The 26,675-nt window shown below is 44.9% G+C and overlaps 1 protein-coding gene across 1 annotated transcript in view; it reads left to right on the top strand.

Moving 5' to 3' along the window:
• Positions 1-26,675, top strand: part of PIK3CB (phosphatidylinositol-4,5-bisphosphate 3-kinase catalytic subunit beta) — a 222,917-nt gene that overhangs the window by 58,371 nt on the left and 137,871 nt on the right. The window contains exon 2 of the mRNA XM_073581310.1: positions 4,976-5,109. The gene's annotated coding sequence lies outside the window, so the exon portion shown is untranslated. The remainder of the gene's footprint in view (positions 1-4,975; positions 5,110-26,675) is intronic.

Below are 26,675 nucleotides of genomic sequence, written 5' to 3'. Positions count from 1 at the left end.
GGGAGGGGACAGATAACTGTTAATTTAGGAGCTCACCAAGGCACGTGGCCCCGGCGTCTTCACCATCAGAAGTAATCTGGGGAGCATGGATAGGTAGGATGCCCCTAGCTTTAGGGATAGGAGAGGAGCTCCTATCAACAGGATGACCTGCAACAGTGCCACAAGATTAACACTGGCACAAAACCATTTTATTTTATCCATCATGGATCCAGTGACTGCTCTAGCAGAGCAACTACAGCAATTCACCCTGAGCATGTCAGACCTATGCACTACACATCTGGATTAGGGACCGCAACTCCCAGGCAACCCCTGCTGGAGCCTGACAGGTTTTCTGGGGGAAGAGACATGTTTGTTGTTTTCAGTGAGGCCGGTAAGCTTTATTTTTAAAGGGCTGATAAAGGTTGATTTAGAAGCTCAGCCAGGTAAGTGGTCCCAGTGATTTCACCATCAGAAGTAATCCAGGGAGCAAGGATAGCTACGTCGCCCCTAGCTTTAGTGATATGGAAGTAGCCCCGAGATATCCTTCAACAGTGCCACGACATGAACCATGACTTATTCCACAGCTCTTTTTTTTTTTTTTTTTTTTTTTTTTAGTAGGTCTTGGGATGCCTTGGATAGAAGTATTCATAGCTCTGCTCCACTGAACCTGTTGGTGTGTCCTGGTCAGCAGCAGATCCAGGATTAAAATTTGTTTGGCCATCTCATCATTCCCTTATATATGTAAACCACACCATCAACTGAAAAAAAAAAAAAAAGAAAAGAAAAATGTAAGGGTCACTCAAAGGAGTTATCCAGGACTATTTTTTTTTCTTTTTACTGTGGAAAAGAAACAATGGTGAAATGGGGTTCGTTGTTCTGCCCTAGATACCCGTAGATGAAACCTGGAAATACCAGTAGATGAAACTAGGAGACCAAGGCTATTTCTGTGCAGTTTATTATTCCATCTATCAGTAAACCCCATCTCTCCGTTGTTTCTTCTCTTCGGATTAGCTTACGGGCCTGCTGACATCTTCAAGCTGGTTGAGTTGCCTCATATTGTGGGACATTCTGAGATGTTGTGTCTGCTCCAAATTACACTGTAAAATCCAAGTACTTGTACAAATTAGATGAGTAATCCCCAGCACCCTGATTCCCCTTATACACTGTATAACACCTTATTTTGAAATTGTTTTTCCAGTTTTTCTAATGTTTTTGTCACGGCCCCCATGCCTCCTGTCACGGTCCCCAGGCCTCCTGCCGTGCACCTCACTGGGCCCCCCATCGCGCGCGCTCGTACTCACCTCGCGCTGCAGCCTCGCTCCCTCCAGCCCCGGCCTCTCCTTCCTCCTCTGACCGGCCCGCGGCCGGTGACGTCATTACAGGCCCTGCGCATGCGCCGTAGGCCGCGGCCGGCTCACTGCTTCTGATCCTATCTCCGGCGGTGCCCTGACCCGGTAGCACCGCCGGACCAATGGGGGCACAGCTGCGCCTATATCAGGCCGCCCTCCCCTAGTGGAGGCGCCTGATCGTTGTTGTTCTACAGCATTCCAGGTCCTGTGGTCGCCGTGCATCAGGCGGCTACCTACTGACTTCTTTGTGCTTCCTTGCAGTCCTGCCTTCCGTGTCCATATCCGCTGTCTGACTCCAGTCCTGCCTTCCGTGCCCGCTGTCCGACTCCAGTCCTGCCTTCCGTGTACATACCTGCTGTCTGACTCCAGTCCTGCCTTCCATGCCCGCTGTCCGACTCCAGTCCTGCCTTCCGTGTACATACCTGCTGTCTGACTCCAGTCCTGCCTTCAGTGTCCGTGCCCTCTGTCTGACTCTAGTCCTGCCTTCCGTGTCCATACCTGCTGTCTTGTTCCAGTCCACCCTACTTGTGTCCACTTAGGCAGTCCTACTTCACTCCCGCTCTCCTGTGTTCATCACGACACTCCATTCCGAGCTGCCCCTCTTGGTTCCGGCTACCGTGGCATTCGAACCTCCAGACCTGCTCCTAACGGTCCCTGTATAGGGGTCGGGTCCACCTGGTTGCTTGTCCGGGGCCCTTCGGTGCCATGGTCCAGAGGCTCCACTCCGGGAATCCCGCCTTGTCTAGCGGGGAGCTAACAGTTTTTACTATGGGCCTAAGGATTAATAGGCAGGTCATCGACCTGCCTGTTCCTGGCACCTGCTCAGTGGTCACTGACCGCATCTAACGATTCTGTTGCTTCAAGTCAACACACAAGCTCTTCTTCTGGGCGGCTCTGTTAACAGGTGTGACTGCCGACGTCATGCTGATTGACAGCCGGCTCCCCGCAGACGGGCAGTTTTTTTGTTGCCATGTTATTTCAGCCTTAATGTACACGGGAGCTATGTTAAGGAAAAGTGCCATTAACCCCCAAGTCCTGGTGTCACGCTCCCTTTAAAAGTCTCATTTTTACTTCCCGTACAGGTTGTTTTGCTCTTGTTAATTAATGTTTTATGTGTCCCAAGATGAAGTGTTTATTGATATGGTGACAGACAATACATTTATGTGACCTGATGAGGAAGATGCTGTTATTTTGGTTTCAGCAAGCAAATTGTTAGTCTCTGTATATAGAACATTTCTAACATTTTTCAATATTCATTTCCTTACAATTCCTTTAAAGGGGTTTTCCCACAAAGTTAGAAGATTTTAGTCAATAGATCTCAGAAAATTGAGTTCTGCAATTGGATGTGTAAAAAAAAAAATGTTCCTGTGCTGAGATAATCTTATAAATGTGTCCCTGCTGTGCACTGTGTAATGTCTGTGTCTGACCGTACAGGAACATGGTCTGATCATACCACAGCTCCTGGGCAGGGGAGGAAGCAGAAGAGTATACAGACAGGACAGCACGAGATCACAGCTGATTCTTTCTGTGACGTAAAATATTGTTTAAAAACGAGCAGCAAATACTTTACCTCGCAGAATCATTTGTGATCCTGTGGTGTCCTGTCTGTATATTCTCTCTTTTGCGTCCTCCCCAGGAGCTGTGGTATGATCAGACCATGTTCCTGTACGGTCAGACACAGCCATTACACAGTACACAGCAAGGGCACATTTATAAGATTATCTCGGCACAGGAACATTTTATGTAAACACATCCAATTGTGGAAATTATTATTATTTGTGGGAAAATTCCTATAAAATGGATAAAAACTTGCACTAGTCTCCAAGCTGCTTGGCTCCTTTGGCTATGTTCTCACAACAAGCATTAAGGCTAGGTTCACATTAGCATTTGCATCCACAGCGTATCATCCGAATGCGCAAACGCATGCAAAAATGCATGCGCGCAGCGTTTTTATGCGCATCATCTTATGCATGACAGGGAAAAACGCTGCGTTTTGCATGCATTTGCGTTGTTTATGCACATGCGTTCAAATAAAATGGGCGTGTCTCATGGGATTTCAGCATATGTTTTGAATAATGCATGCGTACGCATGTCCTTGCACACCAATGCATTCCCATAGACAATAATGCGTTTTTTTGACACACGCATGCGCATGCCTGGGCTTATTTGAAGGATTTTGGCCTCAAAAAAATGCAACATGTTGCGTTTGCTGGACACCGCCACACACCGCAAAACGACACGTGTACGCAAAAGTGTATACCATGTTAAAGGTATGTACGCATGACGCATGTGGATCTATGCGGATCAAACGCTGCGCGCACAGACGCAAATGTGAAACCAGCCTTACAGAGTTTTGGGTGATGCAGATTTTCTGCAGCACAGGTAAATTAGGTTACTTGCCTTTTTTACATGCGTTTTTTCACGTCTTTGATGTATTTGTCTCTGTTTGATACTTCTCAGTATTTGACTTTGACAAAACTTTATTGATCATGTCTGGATTACGTGCTTTTTTTATTTTACCCGTGCATTTTCCACATCTAAGTTTATGGGGAAAATCTTCACGTTAAAACTCAGCGCAACAGCAGGATAAATTGTCATGTTGGTGATTTCAAAAATGCTCCGAAAGCAACTTTACACTGTGTAAAAAAAAAAAAAAATAGACTGTGGGCATGAGATTTCTATATCCACTTTGCTGGTAAGGCTAAGACTGTATTTTTGCGCCAGTGAATCAAATAGCGCCTAAAAACCGGTTGAAAAAAATCTCCAAATTTCTTTATTCTGCCATAGATGGGACATTTCGACCTGCCATAGGTCTTTTTCAAGCACACTTAAAGAGGGTGTCCACTACTTTTTCATTGGTGACCACTGATTGGCAGATTTCTGCCTATGCACAGAGTACATAGAAAGCTGCCAATCGGTGATGTGGGTGGGGTATACAGAGCTCAGCATTCAGAGAACTGCTAGATCTGCAGCAGGTAAAGCTGTTTTGATAAAAACTACAGCAGCACTCAGTAAAGTAAGTGATAGATCGCTGGAATCAGCGTCTCTGCCCCCACATCATGCTGCTCTCAAATAGGGTAGGAAAAACCTGGCAACATGGCGACAGATTCCCTTTAAGCATCAAACTACAAGAGAGGGCTGGATCTTTTTATGGGAGACGCCACCAATGCGCCCAACATGAGGCCATAACTCTCTATTTAAAAATCTAGAGGGAGTACAACGGTAGTGGGCATCGCTGGAATATCTTATATTCTTTAATTCATTTTTTTTCTGGAAAATCTCCATTTCCAGATTACTGTGCTTACACTTTTCTTTTTTATGTTTATTTCTATGTTGTCGTTAGATCATTTTCATTAATTATTGTTTATTGACTGTCCATTATGTCAGCACCTGATGTCCCTGAATTCTTCCGGGAACTGACTAATTTCGGTATGTTGTGCCTGTACTACAGAGATGAATTCCAAAAGTTCCATAGCCTGTGCTTGAAAAGTCTCATTGCCTTAACCATTTGTTAGCACTCTGGGAGACAGTGGAGAAAATGCCCTGAAATGACTGATTTTCCCCTATATTTGTAAACCTTCATGTCATTGTCTCTTGCTGTAGGCAGATCGCTCCTATATAAGCATGTCTGCTTTCCTTCCTCACAGAGCCCGATAACGTTCCTGCTGATACCATCCGGACCTCGGCTTGCTGCTATGCTCAGCTGACCACAAGACATGTCGAGAAGAATGGAGACCAGGAGTGAGATGTCCTGAAGAGAACCCAGAAACAAATGCAAACTGTAAGTCTGATTATTGACACCGTAATGGTTTTTATGATGCAGACGATTAAAGAGAACCTGACATTGATTCATACTGCCTGTAGCCGGGGACTGGTCTAAATGCGGGTCCTGGACTGGTCTAAATGCGGGTTCTGGACTGGTCTAAATGCGGGTTCTGGACTGGTCTAAATGCGGGTTCTGGACTGGTCTAAATGCGGGTCCTGGACTGGTCTAAATGCGGGTCCTGGACTAGCCTAAATATGGGTCCTGGACTGGTCTAAATGCGGGTCCTGGACTAGCCTAAATGCGGGTCCTGGACTAGCCTAAATGCGGGTCCTGGACTAGCCTAAATGCGGGTCCTGGACTGGTCTAAAAGCAGGTACTGGACTGGTATAAATGCGGGTCCTGGACTGGTCTAAATGCGGATCCTGGACAGGTATAAATGCGGATCCTGGACTGGTATAAATGCGGGTCCTGGACTGGTATAAATGCGGATCCTGGACTGGTATAAATGAGTGTCCTGGACTGGTATAAATGAGTGTCCTGGACTGGTATAAATGAGTGTCCTGGACTGGTCTAAATGCAGGTCCTGGACTGGTCTAAATGCAGGTCCTGGACTGGTCTAAATGCAGGTCCTGGACTGGTCTAAATGCAGGTCCTGGACTGGTATAAATGCGGGTCCTGGACTAGTCTAAATGCGGGTCCTGGACTGGTGTAAATGCGGATCCTGGACTAGCCTAAATGAGTGTCCTGGACTGGTCTAAATGCGGATCCTGGACTGGTCTAAATGCGGATCCTGGACTGGTCTAAATGCGGATCCTGGACTGGTCTAAATGCGGGACCTGGACTGGTCTAAATGCGGGTCCTGGACTAGTCTAAATGGGGGTCCTGGACTGGTCTAAATGCGGGTCCTGGACTGGTCTAAATGCGGGTCCTGGACTGGTCTAAATGCGGGTCCTGGACTGGTCTAAATGCGGGTCCTGGACTGGTCTAAATGCGGGTCCTGGACTGGTCTAAATGCGGGTCCTGGACTGGTCTAAATGCGGGTCCTGGACTGGTCTAAATGCGGGTCCTGGACTGGTCTAAATGCGGGTCCTGGACTGGTCTAAATGCGGGTCCTGGACTGGTCTAAATGCGGATCCTGGACTGGTATAAATGAGTGTCCTGGACTGGTATAAATGAGTGTCCTGGACTGGTCTAAATGCGGGTCCTGGACTGGTCTAAATGCGGGTCCTGGACTGGTCTAAATGTGGGTCCTGGACTGGTCTAAATTCGGGTCCTGGACTGGTCTAAATGCGGGTCCTGGACTGGTCTAAATGCGGGTCCTGGACTGGTCTAAATGCGGGTCCTGGACTGGTCTAAATGCGGGTCCTGGACTGGTCTAAATGCGGGTCCTGGACTGGTCTATATGCGGGTCCTGGACTGGTATAAATGCGGGTCCTGGACTGGTCTAAATGCGGGTCCTGGACTGGTCTAAATGCGGGTCCTGGACTGGTATAAATGCGGGTCCTGGACTGGTCTAAATGCGGGTCCTGGACTGGTATAAATGCGGATCCTGGACTGGTCTAAATGTGGATCCTGGACTGGTATAAATGCGGATCCTGGACTGGTATAAATGCGGGTCTTGGACTGGTCTAAATGCGGGTCCTGGACTGGTCTAAATGCGGATCCTGGACTGGTATAAATGCGGGTCCTGGACTGGTATAAATGCGGATCCTGGACTGGTATAAATGCGGGTCCTGGACTGGTATAAATGCGGATCCTGGACTGGTATAAATGCGGGTCCTGGACTGGTATAAATGCGGGTCCTGGACTGGTATAAATGCGGGTCCTGGACTGGTATAAATGCGGATCCTGGACTGGTATAAATGAGTGTCCTGGACTGGTATAAATGAGTGTCCTGGACTGGTATAAATGAGTGTCCTGGACTGGTATAAATGCGGGTCCTGGACTGGTATAAATGCGGGTCCTGGACTGGTATAAATGCGGGTCCTGGACTGGTCTAAATGCGGGTCCCGGACTGGTCTAAATGCGGGTCCTGGACTGGTATAAATGAGTGTCCTGGACTGGTATAAATGCGGGTCCTGGACTGGTATAAATGCGGGTCCTGGACTGGTATAAATGCGGGTCCTGGACTGGTATAAATGAGTGTCCTGGACTGGTATAAATGCGGGACCTGGACTAGTATAAATGCGGGACCTGGACTAGTCTAAAGGCGTGTCCCGGACTAGCCTAAAGGGGCCCTGTACTAGCCTAAAGGGAGCCATGGACTGGAGTGGAAGGGCAAAATGAGCAATTGTTAGTACACAGTGCAATATATTAAGAGGATAAAAACTGTGATGGGAGAAGGAGTGCTTTAGCTGCTGGATGCAACTTGCATCGATATTTGCCTAAAAATACATAGTAGAAAGAGCAGACCGTGGCCGCCGGGGATGATTTTGTAGTCGCCTTGGTGGTTTATTGGCTGTGTTTTGTCCCGCTCTACCATAGATCGATGCATAGAACACTGAAGAGGATTAGAGAATTCCCTTCAAAGTTAATTCGGGTGAGAAGGGCTTGTGCCGAGCGCATGGGAGACGATCTGTTCAGACGATTCGGTGTAATTACTCTCTTTACTTTCACCGGGCCAGCTGGGAAAACAAATCAGGTGTGCCCATTCCATCAGGGACTCTGCAGGGGAAAGTTGCAGCTCCACATTTACAATGTGAAATTGAGAACCCAGTTGTGTTGGAAACTATAGAACCTTTCTCCATTTTGCTGCTCGTCAGCTCATGGGCCATGATGCCCTTCTTACAGAATTGCTTCATTTCCTTAGACCGTAATCGCCTTTACCACTTATGCGCTTTATAAATCAAAATCGATAGATGGCGTTTGGTTCCATCGCAGAACGTCTCCCCTTCTCCTTTGTGGCCAGTGGGATTCGAATGGAGCGGCTGGTCACACGTGGCACAATGGAGAAGATAACCGAGCTTGGCACTGCATGAGGTTATTTGGCTTTTACTTACAGCAGGTTATATGTTCTTTCTGTTTGATGGCCAGTGTGAACATGCTCCTATTTTGCCTGCATACCAACTTACACTCAGGTTCATTTTTTCGGTTTCGTTTTATTCCATTGTCCTTCTATTGGTCAATATGCTAAGAAATGTAATACGTGTGGAACGCTATCATGTAGGATTTCTGGGCTTCCTATCATCTACATACCCATAGAGATGGCTTAGGAGGGTGGATGGCACTGACAGATTCCCTATTTATATGTGGTAAATAAAGTACTTTAGGGTTTTGTAGGAATCATCTGATGGCCAATGCAATGACTACATTTGTTGAATTGACAGTGATCATTTAGGTAAAGAAAAACAACAACTCAATATTAATGTTGCCTGTGCCATTTTTTCTATCGGCTGGTGTGATTTGATGATGAGTGACGCTGAACCTGAATTTCCTTTATTTTATCATAAAAACTGGGTGTGCAGCTGATAGAAGTGGTCTATGGAGAGAAGACCATAGAAGTAGCGTTATGTAATGTCCGCAGGCCGGCTGCCAGCTCTGAGCACTCTCAGGTATGCTGGGGAACGTGTCGGCTCACGCCTCCTCCATGCACATCCATCCACGGGGATGTTCTGCATTCTTCTCACTGTCAGCAGAACCTCGGCGTATATGGAGGCTGCAGGCTTTCCTAGTAGGGATAAATATAGCTCTATTTCCATAAGATGGAGGGGATCCTCCGTACAGGTACTAATCCTGCAAGGGGCCCCCATTGTGATTGTTGGGGTGTCAGAACTTATATTGATTTACATAGAAAGGGCAGATACAGTCTTCTTTTCACTGACATTTCTATTCCCAAGTTTGCTCTGTAAAGTGGTCGTCAACCCATGTGCCGTTTATGTATGGAAAAATATCTGGAGCCATATATACCGTAAGCTGGCAGTAAGAAAAAAAAAGGATTCTAGGAACTAAGGAATATCATACACATGCACCAGTGTTTCGGTGTTTTCTAACACCCCTGGCAAATGGATATAAAAACCAAACATGGTGTTCACAGACTGAATGTATGTATGTGTATATACACAGTACAGACCAAAAGTTTGGACACACCTTCTCATTCAAAGTTTTCTTTATTTTCATAACTATGAAAATTGTAGATTCACTCTGAAGGCTTCAAAGCTATGAATTAATACATGTGGAATTATATAATTAACAAAAAAGTGTGAAACAACTGAAAATATGTCTTATATTCTAGGTTCTTCAAAGTAGCCACCTTTTGCTTTGATTACTGCTTTGCACACTCTTGGCATTCTCTTGATGAACTTCAAGAGGTAGTCACCGGAAATGGTTTTCACTTCACAGGTGCGCCCTGTCAGGTTTAATAAGTGGGATTTCTTGCCTTATAAATGAGGTTGGGACCATCAGTTGTGTTGTGCAGAAGTCTGGTGGATACGCAGCTGATAGTCCTACTGAATAGACTGTTAGAATTTGTATTATGGCAAGAAAAAAGCAGCTAAGTAAAGAAAAACGAGTGGCCATCATTACTTAAGAAATGAATGTCAGTCAGTCCGAAAAATTGGGAAAACTTTGAAAGTGTCCCCAAGTGCATTGGCAAAAACCATCAAGCGCTACAAAGAAACTGGCTCACATGAGGACCGGCCCTGGAAAGGAAGACCAAGAGTCACCTCTGCTGCGGAGGATAAGTACATCCGAGTCACCAGCCTCAGAAATCGCAGGTTAACAGCAGCTCAGATTAGACACCAGGTCAATGCCACACAGAGTTCTAGCAGCAGACACATCTCTACAACAACTGTTAAGAGGAGACTTTGTGCAGCAGGCCTTCATGGTAAAATAGCTGCTAGGAAACCATTGCTAAGGACAGGCAACAAACAGAAGAGACTTGTTTGGGCTAAAGAACACAAGGAATGGACATTAGACCAGTGGAAATCTGTGCTTTGGTCTGATGTGTCCAAATCTGAGATCTTTGGTTCCAACCACCATGTCTTTGTGCGACGCAGAAAAGGTGAACGGATGGACTCTACATGACTGGTTCCCACCGTGAAGCATGGAGGAGGAGGTGTGATGGTGCTTTGTTGGTGACACTGTTGTGGATTTATTCAAAATTGAAGGCGTACTGAACCAGCATGGCTACCACAGCATCTTGCAGCGGCATGCTATTCCATCCGGTTTACGTTTAGTTGGACCATCATTTATTTTTCAACAGGACAATGACCCCAAACACACCTCCAGGCTGTGTAAGGGCTATTTGACCAAGAAGGAGAGTGATGGGGTGCTACGCCAGATGACCTGGCCTCCACAGTCACCAGACCTGAACCCAATCGGGATGGTTTGGGGTGAGCTGGACCGCAGAGTGAAGGCAAAAGGGCCAACAAGTGCTAAGCATCTCTGGGAACTCCTTCAAGACTGTTGGAAGACTATTTCCGGTGACTACCTCTTGAAGCTCATCAAGAGAATACCAAGAGTGTGCAAAGCAGTAATCAAGCAAAAGGTGGCTGCTTTGAAGACCCTAGAATATAAGACATATTTTCAGTTGTTTCATACTTTTTTGTTACTTATATAAATCCACATGTGTTAATTCATAGTTTTGATGCCTTCAGAGTGAATCTACAATTTTCATAGTCATGAAAATAAAGAAAACTCTTTGAATGAGAAGGTGTTTCCAAACTTTTGGTATGTACTACATTTACACGTCTACCACATATATGTGCATCCCCTGCAATGTAGAGAAAAAAAAGCATTGATTAGACTCGCTTGGATGCTCCGGTGCAGCCCAGTGTTATGCCCGCTCTCATGCTGAGCGACGATGGCACTGCATTCATATTGGGATGCCGTCATCTTGGAACCTTAGCTGCTTAATTCATTTGTGTCTCTGTTTTAAAGAAATAGATAATTGAATTAATTAGTGACATTGCTGGAAGCCTCCTGCCTGGCGCCCCTCACTGCCACCTCCATGTATAACCATAATGTTGTGGCATTCATTGGGAGTTTCAGCAGAACCATGGAACGGAAAATGCTGATCCACTGCCCTGAAGAAAGCGGTGCTGTCTCGCAATGTGTATTTTTCAGCACCAAATAATCCAAGATCCACTGAAATTTTGCTTCAGGTAGTGTAGTAAAGAAAGCCTTGATATTCCTTCTTGCATAGAAACCTCAATATTGATTACATAACAAAATAAAACTAAATATAAAAGTAAATAAGTGTCACTATTGGGAAGAAGCTATGGCACCATATCTTCTTGGCTTCTCCTAGGTGAATGACGGAGCTGCTCCATACCAATGTCTAATGGTGATATCTGTAACTAAAGATACTTTTGCAGAAACTATTTTGTGACTTAGGGGCTCTGTTCACATTTTGTAGACATCCCACCCATCTGTAGGCGTCCCCCCCATCCGTAGACGTCCCCCCCCATCCGTAGACGTCCCCCCCCATCCGTAGACGTCCCCCCCCATCCGTAGACGTCCCCCCCCCATCCGTAGACGTCCCCCCCATCCGTAGACGCCCCCCCCATCTAGACGTCCTACCCATTTACTATTGTTCCCTTGGCTACTGATGCAGGCATCGTTCACTGCTTTGCGGTGGTGCAATTGCAGATGTTAATTTTACTTTTGCAGGCATTATAAACCCCTGTTGGATATGTGTAAATTTATATCAGGAACCTATTAAATTATATTATCCTCACGGCTTTTGTAACGGTGATGAAGCCTTTTTCCATTGTGTGACTCCTTTTTAATTGGTTTTGTAATCTACAATAAAGTTTCTGGTATATATTTCCACCTCTGGTGTTTACCATATGATAGGGTTTTCAGATTTGTATACTGTATGTACTTGTGTATAAGCCGACCCCCCCCCCTAATTTTGCCACAAAAAACTGGGAAAACTTATTGACTCACGTGTAAGCCTAGGGTGAAAAATGCAGCAGCTACTGGTAAATTTCAAAAATAAAAATAGATACCAATAAAAGTAAAATTAATTGAGACATCAATAGGTTAAATGTTTTTGAATATCCATATTGAATTAGGAGCCCCATATAATGCTCCATACAGTTTATGATGGGCTCCATAAGATGCTCCATACAAAATACACTCCATATAATGCTGCACAAAGGTTAATAATGGCCCCATAACATGCTCCATACAAAATACACCCCATATAATATGGCACAAAGGTTAATAATGGCCCCATAAAATGCTCCATAGAATAATATGCCCCATATGCTGCTCCATAAAGGTTATGGCCCCATAAGATCCTCCACAGATTATGCCCCATAAGATGCTCCATAGATTATGTTCCCTTAAAATGCTCCATAGATTATGCCCCCATAAGATGCTCCATAGATTATGCCCCCATAAGATTCTCCATAGATTATTCCCATATGATGCTGCTGCTGCTGCAAACCAAAAACAAATGACATACCTCTCTGTCACTAGGGGACAGGTGCTGGTGTCACCGCTGGCTCAGGGCCCCGGCACCTGTGATATTGACTTGTCCCCGGTCCATCGCTGCTTCCGCTTTGTCTTCTGGGTCCTCTGTCAGTGACGTTCAGGCAGCAGAGGGCGCGGCGCGCACTAACTACGTCATCGCGCCCTCTGCTGCCTGAACGTCAATGACAGAGGAAGCGGAGGACAGAGCGTCGCTCAGCAATTGCCCGGGGACCGGTGAATATCGCATATACTTACCCTCTCCTGGCGCAGTCTCTGCAGCCCTTGTGTCTCCGGCAGCTCTTCCTTCCTTCAGCGGTCAAGTGGTGCTGCTAATTAAAGTCATGAATATGCGCATATTCATGACTTTAATGAGCAGTAACACATGACCGCTGAAGCAAGGTGTGGAAGAAGCAGGGGGGCTGCAGAGACGTGCCGGGGGGGTAAGTGTGATCTGACACCCCTGCTCCCCCTCCCCCGCCGACCCCTGGCGTATATGACTCGCGTATAAGCCGAGAGGGGGACTTTCAGCCCAAAAACATGGGCTGAAAATCTCGGCTTATACGCGATTATATACGGTATTTAACTCCTAAGTGACCAAGTCAATTTTAACCTTAATGACCTGGCCCAATTGTGGAAATCTGACCAGTGTCACTTTATGTGATGGTAACTCTGGAACGCTTCAACAAATCCCAGTGATTCTGAGATTTTTTTTCTTTTTCGTGACACATTGTACTTTATGTTAATGCTAAATTTAGGTCAATATGTTTGCGTTTATTTATGAAAATATAAGAATTTTAGTGATAGTGTTGAAAAATTAGCAATTTTCAAGCTTTCAATAGAATTGTAGAATCATAGAATGTTACAGTTGTAAAGGACCTCCATGGTCATTGTGTCCAACCCCACAGCTCAATGCAGGGTTAACTAAACCATCTCAGACAGATGTCTGCCCAGCCTTTGTTTGAAGATTTCCATTGAAGGAGATATTTGTAGAGAGCTATTAAGTCTACTCATAGCCTTCTTTTTGCAAGCTAAAAATTCACAGCTCTTTTTATTCGTTCCTCGTATGACATACTCTGCAGTCCGCTCACCATCCTGGTTGCTCTTTCTAGACTTGCTCAAGTTTTTCGATGTCTTTTTTTTTTTAAATGTGGTACCCAGAGTTGGACAGAGTATTCCAGATGAGGCCTGACCAAGGAGGAGTAGAGGGGGATAATGACTTCACATGATCAAGACTCTATGCTTCTCTTAATACATCCCAGAATTGTGTTTGCCTATTTTGCTGCTGCCTCACACTGTTGACTTAATTACTGTATTCTTATCCAAGTACTTACATGCATGCTGCTTAATAATTTGTTCAAAGATCTTACCTGGAAGAGAAGTAAGACTCGTTGACCAAACCAGTTACTAATGCTGAACAAAATAGTTAATAAATAACATTTCCCATATGTCTACTTTGGGGTATGTGCACACGCTGCGGATTCCGCTGCGGTTCCGGCCGCTACGGACCCGCAGCAGTTTTAGCTGCGGTGTACAGTACCATTCAAATGAATGGTAATAAAAAACCGCTGTGTAGACGTAGCGGAAAAATCCGCGCGGATTTGCTGCGGTTTTGAAACCGCAGAAAGAATTGACATGTCAATTCTTTCTGCGGAATCCGCTGCGGGTTCCTATCTCCACCATTGTGGAGATGGTGAATCCGCAGGACCAAACCGCAGGCAAAACCGCAGATAATCCGCTGGTCTTTTGACCTGCGGTTTATCTGCGGTTTTTGCAAAATCCGTGCGGATTAATCCGCAGCGGATTCCGCAGCGTCTGCACACACCCTTACATTGTCATAATTTTTAAAACGCCATTTTATTTTTATAGGCAGTTGGAGGGGTTAAAAGTTTACCAGAAATTTCCCATTTTTTCAAGAAATTTACAAAACCTGTTTTTTTAGGGACCTATTCAGATTTAAATGGACTTTGCGAGGCCTATATATTGGAAGCTGCAAACTGCCCAAAAGTGATACCATTTTAAAAACCACACACCTCAAATACTTTAAAACTGTTATTGAGAAATTTGTTAACCCTTCAGGTGCTACACAGATATTAATGCATAGTCGAATTGAAAAAACCCCAAAAAACTTATCTCTTCAGAGAGAGCGGGCTAGAACTCTAGTGCCGCCTATAGGAAGTTGCAATCCTAATAGTCAATATCTTCTCTTTTAACGAGCCTTGTCACATGACTTGGGATAAAAGACAAAACCAAGATCTCAATTTGTTGACGTGTGAGATCTGGTGTGGCTGGGTGAGAAGCGTCTGTCCGGGATCCAAGGAGTAACATTTCTCCTTGCAGAGAGTGACATGTCAAGCCTGACATGCCCAGGTGAAGAGACTTTTAAGCCGTGGCTTGTCTCCTCATCTTGGCATGTCAGGTTTGACATGTTACTCTCCGCAAGGAGAAACTTTACTCCCAAAAAATAAATTGTAATTTTTACTTTAAAATATTGCTTTAGCCCCAATTTTTTCCCTTTTTACAAGGAATAGCACAAGAAAATGGATCTCACAATTTGATACCTAGTTTGTTCTGAGTGTTCTGATACCCCTCACGTGTTTAGAAACCTCTGTTCAGACAAACGGCAGGGCTCAGAAGGGAAGGAGCTCAATTTGAATATTGGAACATAAATTTTGCTGACACAGATTGCGTGCACCAAGTCATATTTGCAAGACCCCTAAGGCGCCCAAACAGCATAAACCCCCCCAATAAATTACCCCATTTTAGAAACTACACCCCTCAAGGATTTTATTCAGGGGTAAAGTGAGCATTTTGAACTCACGTGAAGTACACAATTTCATAACATTAGGTCATATTGCAAATTTTATTTATTTTTTCTCGAAAATGTTGCGTAGCCCCAAATATTTCAGTTTTGCAAGCGATAACATGAAAAAGTGGACCACACAGTTTGTTACCCACTTTCTTCAGAACGTGGCAATACCCCCCCACATATAGTCAAGAACTTCTGTTTGAACACAGGGCAGGGATTAGAACAACAGAAGTATTTAAAATGCAAATTTGGCTGGAATACATTGCAAACACCATGTCTTACTTGGAGGGCCACTGAGGTACCAAAAATGCAGAACCCCCACAAGTGACCCCAGTTTTTAAACTCGACCCATCAAGGAATTCATCTAGGGGGCTGTTGAGCTTGTTGAACCCGTTCTGCTTCACAGAACTTTTTAAGATGTAGATGTGAAAAAGAAAATTACATTTTTCTACTGGTAAAATGTTTTAGCCTCAAATTTCTAATTTTCACAATGGAAAATAAAACGGACCCCGTAATTTGTTACACAGTTTCTTTCGAAACACAAGTTGTGTACTGAGCATTTTTAACCTACAGTTGATTTATAAAACTTTATAACCTTTAGGTGTAAGAACAAAATTTTTTTTCCATAATTTGGCATGCAATTTTTACCGAACGTGCGGTACCCCACATGTGGTTGCACACTACTGTTTGAGCACATGTCAGGGATGGGAAGGAGCGCTGCTTGGCTTTTAGAACGCTGAATCCATTTGAATAGATTGTGGACTCCATTAGCTGAGCCCCTGAGGTGCTAGATAAGCAGAAACACCCTCAGGTGACCCCATATTGGAAATTTCCCTGCTTATTATGGAATTCATCTGGGGGTGTATTGAGTTTTTGAAACCTTAGGTACCTTACAGATTTTGTCAGGTCCACAAGGGTTAATAGGTGAAACTGGACCCCACAATTTATTGCACAATTTTTGTTGAATGTGGCGATGCCCCATATGTCGTTGGAAACTACGGTTAGGCCACATGTCATAGCTGAGAAGAAAGAAGCGCTATTTGGCTTTTGGAGGACAGATTTTGCTAGAATATTTTGCGAGCGACATTGCAGAGCCCCCAAGGTGCCAGAACAGCAGAAATCCCCCAAAAGTGACCACATTGTAGAAATTACACCTCTCAATTAATTCATCTCCGGCTGCAGTAACTATTTTGTAACATCCACACGAGGCTTTTTTTTTCTGGCGAATTGCAAATCTGCCAGTCTAGTACCCATACATTGTGCCCCCATATATTGTAGCACCCCCATACATTGTGCCCAGCTTTGTGCATGTGGCGAAACACACCCGTAAATTAAGTGGAATCTCCCCACTTCAATAATGCCAAACATGTGGAACATGTGGCTTACTGTGGTTTAGGTACAGTAGGGCTCAGAAGGAGGGGGGCATTTGGATTTGGGAGTGCAGAATTTACTCGATTTTATTTGAGGGTACGGGAGCCATGTTGCTTTTCTAAAGTCTTTGTTTGAGCAGTAACGTGGGAACCCCCTATAGTTCCACTGACAGATGACGGATCTGAGTGGGGGCTCTTTTTTTGCGGGATAAATTAGGATATTTTATGGTTAACTTTTTTTGGGATTCATAACATTTTTTGATTACTTCCAATATCATATTCTTTTGTTGTACGCTGAGCATTTACAATGTGGCTTCCGACTAAATCCCAAAAAAATGCGATTCGGAGAAAAACCCCTACAAAACCACTAACTTATGAGGCAAGTGAAACACTTTGGACTCCGGTTGCTGTCTGCTCAGGTAGTAGTCATATTTTTAGGTGTGCACAGATGTGTGGTTACCCACACTTGTGCGCAAAAAATATTTCTAAAATGATGGACACTGCCTTAACACAGACCAGTCCAAAGTGACTCTATCTGCCTCATAAGTGAGTGGTTCCATAGGGATTTTTGCCTAAAATGCCCTTTCGGGGATTTACACAGAAACCCTGATGTAAGCGCTCAGTGGAGAGCGCAGGATAAATGTGACCCGAGCCTTATTCCAATTTTTGGGAAGCGCAATGAACAAATCGACAGCAGTACAAGAGTAGTTCTTAGTTTTGTTATTCACTGTGCAGTATAAGTGGTAAGGCGGATTTATTCTTCACGGTCCTTTCAGGCGCCTCCCATCTTCTAATGATGATGTCCTCTTCTTTGCTTCCCGTCGCGGCTCCTGCATAGGCGCACCGCTCTACCCTGTTGAGGGCAGAACAGAGTACTGCAGTGTGCAGGCGCAGGGAAAGGTCAGAGAGGTCCTGCACAGGAGCCGCGACGGGAAGCAAAGAAGAGGACATCATCGTTAGACGATGGGAGGCGCCGGACCGGACCGCGACACCCCTCGGACCCAAACCGGATCCGGACCGCCCCTGGGTGAGTATAATATAACTTGTTTTTCTTCTCTTTCAGGTTACATCGGGAGGCTTATCTACAGTATTACAGAAAGCTGTAGATAAGCCCCTGATGGCGGTGCCTGCAGCTGATAGTCGAAAAAATAGGTGACAGATTCCCTTTAAAGTGATAAGACTGATTTGTCCGTTGGGTCAGTTTGGCTACAACGATTCAGAATGAGCCTTATTATGGCATGTTTTTTGCAGGACGATTTGGCATTTTTATTTACACCAGTTTTGTGTACATATGTCTTTTTGGTCGCTTTTTATTAGTTTTTTTGTGTCCATGTGATGAAAAAGTGCATGCTTTTTTTTTTTTTACCAGTTTTTTTTATCAGTTTTATGGATCAGGTACTAAATGTGTACTATTTTTGTTTTAGCACAAACAGTGTTTTTAGTGGCAAAGTGGCATTTTGTGTTTTTGTTTTTTAACGTTTACGTATTTTTTGTAATTTTGTTTTACTTTTTCACTTTGTTCCATCGTGGGAAATGTGTATTTTTTTACTTAGCTCACTGGTCTCCTGTACTGCAGTGCCTGAGGCCTGTCAGTGAGTCACTGTGTCAGAGAGACCCTGCTTAGACTAGATCTTACAGGTCACTGTACCCTTGGGTCATCAGATGACCTCAAGATACCACGGCAACGATCATCACGTTCGATTACGACTTCAGGGGATCGGATCATGCCACTGTCGCGATTGACATCTGAGTTTTAGGGCTTCATCGGCTTCGATCGGTAACAAAGCTGTGCGGGGCAGCTGTCACCTGCGGGAATTGCACCTGAGGGGGGCGTTATTCACTCATTCCTGACTGCCATTTTAAAATGTTGATCAGGAATAAGGCCACTTAACGGCTGCCGTTTTAATGCGTATGGTGGTTGTTAAAAGGTAATGAATTTTAGCTTTATTTTTTTTTTAGAAGGATTATTAGCCTGTTGTTATTCACTTATATACAGATATTATCTTCCATCCAAATATACTTATCCATGGGTTCTTAGATTACCAGGATCCCTTCTCAGGGAGAAGCACAGGACTCAATTCCAAAATGTCAGCATAAATATACAAGAAATTACATTCTATAACCCGAACCATGGGCTTTTATGATTACTGTTTTGTTCCAAATACCAACACTTTATGGGGAATTCGGACTATTTTCTGCTCAGTAAACTATGTGTATATTTGACTTTTTCTTTGTGTTTTGTAAATATATTACATACCATTCACTGGTCATTACTTGTAACTAGTCGGTCATATCATAATGTTTCTTGTACCGCATCTGTATGTTATATAACGTGACCTGCATGGACAGTTAATCATTCGCTAAAGGGTTTTCAACTTGGTTTATAGTCTACAAACCAGGGCTCTGGAGTCGGTATAAAATGTCCGAATCCTAAAATCTAATATATAAAGCTCAAAGTGTGTATGTATGTGTGTGTGTATGTATGTGTGTATGTATGTGTGTGTGTATGTATGTGTGTGTATGTATGTATGTATGTATGTATGTATGTATGTATGTATGTATGTATGTATGTATGTGTGTGTGTGTTTGTGTGTATGTCCGGGATAGGCATCCGCACCGTCGCAGCTACAGCCACAAAATTTGGCACAGTCACACGTCTGGACCCCGAGAGCATCCTAAGCTATGTTGTGAGGCGAAATTTTAACCCCGGGCGTTCCAATTCACCAAACAATTTTGCCCCCATCTACATAATGGGGAAAAAGAGTGTGCGTGTCAAGCCCCGCCGCTCATTATGATGTCATAATGCCCCTATCTACACTCACTGGCCACTTTATTAGGTACACCTGTCCAACTGTGTGTTAAGACTTAATTTCTAATCAGCCAATCACATGGCGGCAACTCAGTGCATTTAGGCATGTAGACATGGTCAAGACAATCTCCTGCAGTTCAAACCGAGCATCAGTATAGGGAAGAAAGGTGATTTGAGTGCCTTTGAACGTGGCATGATTGTTGGTGCCAGAAGGGCTGGTCTGAGAATTTCAGAAACTGCTGATCTACTGGGATTTTCACGCACAACCATCTCTAGGGTTTACAGAGAATGGTCCGAAAAAGAAAAAAAATCCAGTGAGCGGCAGTTCTGTGGCCGGAAATGCCATGTTGATGCCAGAGGTCAGAGGAGAATGGGCAGACTGGTTCGAGCTGATAAAAAGGCAACAGTGACTCAAATTGCCACCCGTTACAACCAAGGTAGGCAGAAGAGCATCTCTGAACGCACAGTGCGTCGAACTTTGAGGCAGATGGGCTACAGCAGCAGAAGACCACACTGGGTACCACTCCTCTCAGCTAAGAACAGGAAACTGAGGCTACAATTTGCACAAGCTCATCGAAATTGGACAGTAGAAGATTGGAAAAACGTTGCCTGGTCTGATGAGTCTCGATTTCTGCTGCGACATTCGGATGGTAGGGTCAGAATTTGGCGTAAACAACATGAAAGCATGGATCCATCCTGCCTTGTATCAACGGTTCAGGCTGGTGGTGGTGGTGTCATGGTGTGGGGAATTTTTTCTGGGCACTCTTTGGGCCCCTTGGTACCAATTGAGCATCGTTGCAACGCCACAGCCTACCTGAGTATTGTTGCTGACCATGTCCATCCCTTTATGACCACAATGTACCCAACATCTGATGGCTACTTTCAGCAGGATAATGCGCCATGTCATAAAGCTCGAATCATCTCAGATTGGTTTCTTGAACATGACAATGAGTTTACTGTACTCAAATGGCCTCCTCAGTCACCAGATCTCAATCCAATAGAGCATCTTTGGGATGTGGTGGAACGGGAGATTCGCATCAGGGATGTGCAGCCAACAAATCTGCGCCAACTGTGTGATGCCATCATGTTAATATGGTCCAAAATCTCTGAGGAATGCTTCCAGCACCTTGTTGAATCTCTGCCACGAAGAATTGAGGCAGTTCTGAAGGCAAAAGGGGGTCCAACCCCTTGCTAGCATGGTGTACCTAATAAAGTGGCCAGTGAGTGTACATAATAGGGAAACTGTGTGCGTATCAAGCCCCGCCCCTCATTATGATGTCATAATGGTTGCCATGGCAACGCTGGTGTCATCATAGGTTGCAAGCCCCGCCGCTCATTATGATGTCATAATGGTTGACTATGGGATGGAGGATGTGTGATGGGTATATGGGCACTGCACTATGGGATGGAGGATATGTATGATGGGTATATGGGCACGGGACTATTGGATGGAGGATATATATGATGGGTATATGGGCATGGGACTATGAGATGAAGGATGTGTGATGGGTATATGGGCACGGGACTATGGGATGGCGGATATGTAAGATGGGTATATGGGCACGGGACTATGGGATGAGGATATGTATGATGGGTATATGGGCATGGGACTATGGGATGGAGGATATGTATGATGGGTATATGGGCATGGGACTATGAGATGAAGGATGTGTGCTGGGTATATGGGCACTCGACTATGGGATGGCGAATATGTATGATGGGTATATGGGCATGGGACTATGGGATGGAGGATGTGTGATGGGTATATGGGCATGGGACTACGGGATGGAGGATGTATGATGGGTATATGGGCAGGGGACTATGGGATGGAGGATAATTATAATTTGCTATAACTAGCCACAGTTAGTTACTATGCCCGGGCAGCGCCGGGCTCTTCAGCTAGTATATAATAAATTGGGTACAGTAATGCAATGCAAGATGTGTTGTAAATTTTTTCATTAGAATTTAGGAAAGTTATGAAACGTCCTATAAATGTCTGTTCTGTTCCTGATCTAAGGCTCTCGGCTTTTAGTTGAGATGAATCTGTGCTGCACTTTATGTACATGCTCAGTAGTGACCAGTGTTGTGGAGTAGTAGCTGAGATGAATCTGTGCTGCACTGTTATGAATGAGTCACCGAGGAGGAAAAAACAAAAAGCAAGCTAAGCCCAGAAAACCGGAGAGGTTGGTAACTAGCGGATTGCAGACCCCTGATCCTACCCACAACAACTAGCAGTAGCCGTGGAGCGTGCCTACGGTGGTCCTAGACGCCTCGTCATGGCCGGAGAACTAAATAAGCCTAAAGAAAAAAAGGGAAAATCTAATCTTCCCCAGAGCAGACCCAAAAGCAATAGACAGCCCCCAACATGTATTGTCGGTGAAACAAGATGAAGACACAGATAGAAAGATAGGCTGAGCAAACGATGGGGCCCTCACTAACTAGAAAGGACAGGAAAGAAAAGCTGCTGTCTGCAATCACGCAAAAAACCCTGCCAAAAAAAATGTCCAACATGTCTGATAGAAAAAGGCCCTGAAGTCGCTAGACTTCAAATCACTATATCAGCACTCAGGTATATTCTGAAGACAGAGCAAAAGAGATCAACTGATCAGAGACACAATGGGGATTCAGCCCAGTCCCAGCCAGGGCTGGCTGAACTCAAAAACTAAGTAAACCAGACAAAACTCATATGAACAATAGCAGAGAAAACTTAGCTTTAGGAAGGCAGGAACCAAACTGGAAACCAGAAGCCACAGTCAGGAAAAATCACCAGCAAGAAACTAGCGAGTCGGCTGCCTTAAATCCGATCAGAAACTTCTGATGTCCAATTGCAGTCCTCTTCCTCAGGTGGCCAGTCTCTGCCATTTAGATCAGCTTTACTACCTCCCTTCACCAACAGAGGGAGTCCAGATAGAGAACTCACTACTCCTCTGTCAGCACAGCCAGCTACATAACGCTCACCAGAAGCAAACCCGAAAATGAGCTCACAACACTGCACTTTATGTACATGCTCAGTAGTGACCGGTGCTGTGGGGTCGTAGCTGAGATGAATCTGTGCTGCACTTTATGTACATGCTCAGTAGTGACCGGTGCTGTGGAGTAGTAGCTGAGATTAATCTGTGCTGCACTTTATGTACATGCTCAGTAGTGACCAGTGCTATGGAGTCATAGATGAGATGAATCTATGCTGCACTTTATGTACATGCTCAGTTGTGACCAGTGCTATGGAGTCGTAGATGAGATGAATCTGTGCTGCACTTCATGTACATGCTCAGTAGTGACCAGTACTGTGGGGTTGTAGATGAGATGTATCTGTGCTGCACTTTATGTCCATGCTCAGTAGTGACCAGTGCTGTGGGGTCGTAGATGAGATGACTCTGTGCTGCACTTTATGTATATGCTCAGTAGTGACCGCTGCTGTGGAGTAGTAGCTGAGATGAATCTGTGCTGCACTTTATGTACATGCTCAGTAGTGACCAGTGCTGTGGAGTCATAGATGAGATGAATCTGTGCTGCACTTTATGTCCATGCTCAGTAGTGACCAGTGCTGTGGAGTCATAGATGAGATGAATCTGTGCTGCACTTTTTGTCCATGCTCAGTAGTGACCAGTGCTGTGGAGTCATAGATGAGATGAATCTGTGCTGCACTTTATGTACATGCTCAGTAGTGACCAGTGCTGTGGGGTTGTAGATGAGATGAATCTGTGCTGCACTTTATGTACATGCTCAGTAGTGACCGCTGCTGTGGAGTAGTAGCTGAGATGAATCTGTGCTGCACTTTATGTACATGCTCAGTAGTGACCAGTGCTGTGGAGTAGTAGCTGAGATGAATCTGTGCTGCACTTTATGTCCATGCTCAGTAGTGACCAGTGCTGTGGAGTCATAGATGAGATGAATCTGTGCTGCACTTTATGTCCATGCTCAGTAGTGACCAGTGCTGTGGAGTCATAGATGAGATGAATCTGTGCTGCACTTTATGTCCATGCTCAGTAGTGACCAGTGCTGTGGAGTCATAGCTGAGATGAATCTGTGCTGCACTTTATGTACATGCTCAGTAGTGACCAATGCTGTGGCGTCGTAGATGAGATGAATCTGTTCTGCACTTTATGTACATGCTCAGTAGTGACCGGTGCTGTGGGGTCTTAGATGAGATAAATCTGTGCTGCACTTTATGTACATGCTCAGTAGTGACCAGTGCTATGGAGTCATAGATGAGATGAATCTGTGCTGCATTTTATGCACATGCTCAGTAGTGACCAGTGCTGTGGAGTCATAGATGAGATGAATCCGTGCTGCACTTTATGTACAGGCTCTGTAGTGACCAGTGCTGTGGAGTCATAGATGAGATGAATCTGTGCTGCACTTTATGCATATGCTCAGTAGTGACCAGTGCTGTGGGGTCATAGATGAGATGAATCTGTGCTGCACTTTATGCACATGCTCAGTAGTGACCAGTGCTGTGGGGTCGTAGATGAGATGAATCTGTGCTGCACTTTATGCACATGCTCAGTAGTGACCAGTGCTGTGGGGTCGTAGATGAGATGAATCTGTGCTGCACTTTATGCACATGCTCAGTAGTGACCAGTGCTGTGGGATCGTAGATGAGATGAATCTGTGCTGCACTTTTTGTACATGCTCAGTAGTGACTGGTGCTTTGGGGTCGTAGATGAGATGAATCTGTGCTGCGCTTTATGCACATGCTCAGTAGTGACCAGTGCTGTGGAGTCATAGATGAGATGAATCTGTGCTGCACTTTATGCACATGCTCAGTAGTGACCAGTGCTGTGGAGTCATAGATGAGATGAATCTGTGCTGCATTTTATGCACATGCTCAGTAGTGACCAGTGCTGTGGAGTCATAGATGAGATGAATCCGTGCTGCACTTTATGTACAGGCTCTGTAGTGACCAGTGCTGTGGAGTCATAGATGAGATGAATCTGTGCTGCACTTTATGCATATGCTCAGTAGTGACCAGTGCTGTGGGGTCATAGATGAGATGAATCTGTGCTGCACTTTATGCACATGCTCAGTAGTGACCAGTGCTGTGGGGTCGTAGATGAGATGAATCTGTGCTGCACTTTATGCACATGCTCAGTAGTGACCAGTGCTGTGGGGTCGTAGATGAGATGAATCTGTGCTGCACTTTATGCACATGCTCAGTAGTGACCAGTGCTGTGGGATCGTAGATGAGATGAATCTGTGCTGCACTTTTTGTACATGCTCAGTAGTGACTGGTGCTTTGGGGTCGTAGATGAGATGAATCTGTGCTGCGCTTTATGCACATGCTCAGTAGTGACCAGTGCTGTGGAGTCATAGATGAGATGAATCTGTGCTGCACTTTATGTACATGCTCAGTAGTGACCAGTGCTGTGGGGTCATAGATTAGATGAATCTGTGCTGCACTTTATGCACATGCTCAGTAGTGACCAGTGCTGTGGAGTCATAGATGAGATGAATCCGTGCTGCACTTTATGTACAGGCTCTGTAGTGACCGGTGCTGTGGGCATAGCTTCCAAGCGTCCCGGATTTGATTGCATGTCCCGCTGTCCTGGGCGTAGCTTATTTTTCCTGCATTTCACTGAGCCGCCATGCCCCCACCAGACAGACCCACCGGCCACCGCAGCCCCACAGTGATGAATCCCAGCGCCGATCGCTGGGTTCTTCAGTGCGCACAGGACCTGTGATGAGGTCACAGGAGGGGAGGAGTCAGGGGTCACATGATCAGGGGCATCCAGTTAGGCTCTCCCACCTCTAGCTTCTTTTTATTATTTTATAGCCGTGAATGTGCTAAATCTTTCGGGAACAGTCAGCTTCTCCCAACCTGGAATGGTTAAAAATGAGGAATAGCTGTCAGCAGGATTGTGCTCAAGGCAGTGTCAGGTTGGCGCTGTTATGCTGATTACAATGTTACAATGATACCTGGTGATAAAATCCATCTTGTGGTTGTTGTGTAATCTTTATTTTCATTTTTGAGTTAATGATATGCCCGTGCCAGGGGCGGCCTGTGGGGGTTTTCATGTGGTGCTCTGATTAGGTATTCATACTGAAGACTACTGACAGGTCGCTGATCCCTCACTGACCTGCCCCCTAGTTTACATACTGAATATTATATATATTGAGAAAAAAAAATCACCTTCAGCAGGCAGGAGCCTGTGCTGCATTATGATTGCATGTATAATGTGCATTTACCGTAATTATTTTATTTGCTGGTATAAATAAATTCATTTAAAAAAAAAAATCTTGTCTCAAAATGGCAGTAGCATCAGCCGGCGCCTGCCTGCTGAAGGAGATTTTTTTTTCTTTCAATTTATGTAATATTCAGTATGTAAAATAGGGGTCAGGTCAGAAGCCATAAAGTATAACGGCGCCGACCTGACACTGTCTGTAGGTTACTGTGCACAATCCTACTGACATGTTCCCTTTTACTGCACTCTAGATGGAAATCTATGGGTGACCAGAGATCACAGATGGATTCTTTACTGTAGGAGCAGTGACATTATGAAATTCTGTGCCGCATGACTGGCACATGACTTATTCCTTCTAAAGACCATACTAAGGACCAGGGGGCACTTATTAAGGGTGGAAGAAAGGCGATTCTAGCAGTTAAATAGGAAAGGGTTCTTTACAGTTACAGCAGTCAGACTGTTAGATGCCGACCACAAGACATAGTAATGGCAGACACTTTAACGGTTTTTAATAAGGGCTGGATGATTTTCTCAGTACACATAACATTGTACGTTATAAATGATTTAGTGACAAAATACGTATAATTGATGGAGAAAGGGTGAACTTTTGATGGGCCTAGGGCTTTTTTCAACGTATGTAACTATATGATGTTATAATGGTTACATTAAAAAAATACATACAAGGAGAGCCGGGATGCCTTTCTTGAGAAAAATAGTATATTGTTCTGGCTACTAGATTCTGTGACAGGACGTTGACCCAGGGAATTAGGATGATTGCCATTTGTGGAGTTGAGAAGGATTTTTTCTGCTATTGTTTAGTTACTAGCATCTGTCGCAGGGGCGGACACAGACAGAGGTGGGCCACTGTGCAGTAACAGTATATGGGCCTCCTCTTTGTGTCTCTGATAGGAGCTTCTTGCTGCTTTGGAGGTGGAATTGGGTTCCCTTTCCTCTTAGTCCTTGATGCGGTTGCACTAATGTTATGTCTGCCTCTG

This window comes from Dendrobates tinctorius, unplaced genomic scaffold (assembly GCF_039654945.1).
Source record: "Dendrobates tinctorius isolate UK_male_01 unplaced genomic scaffold, ASM3965494v1 ptg000069l, whole genome shotgun sequence".
In the NCBI taxonomy this organism is placed as follows: Eukaryota; Metazoa; Chordata; class Amphibia; order Anura; family Dendrobatidae; genus Dendrobates; species Dendrobates tinctorius.
This window is presented reverse-complemented; position numbering and strand designations above follow the sequence as displayed.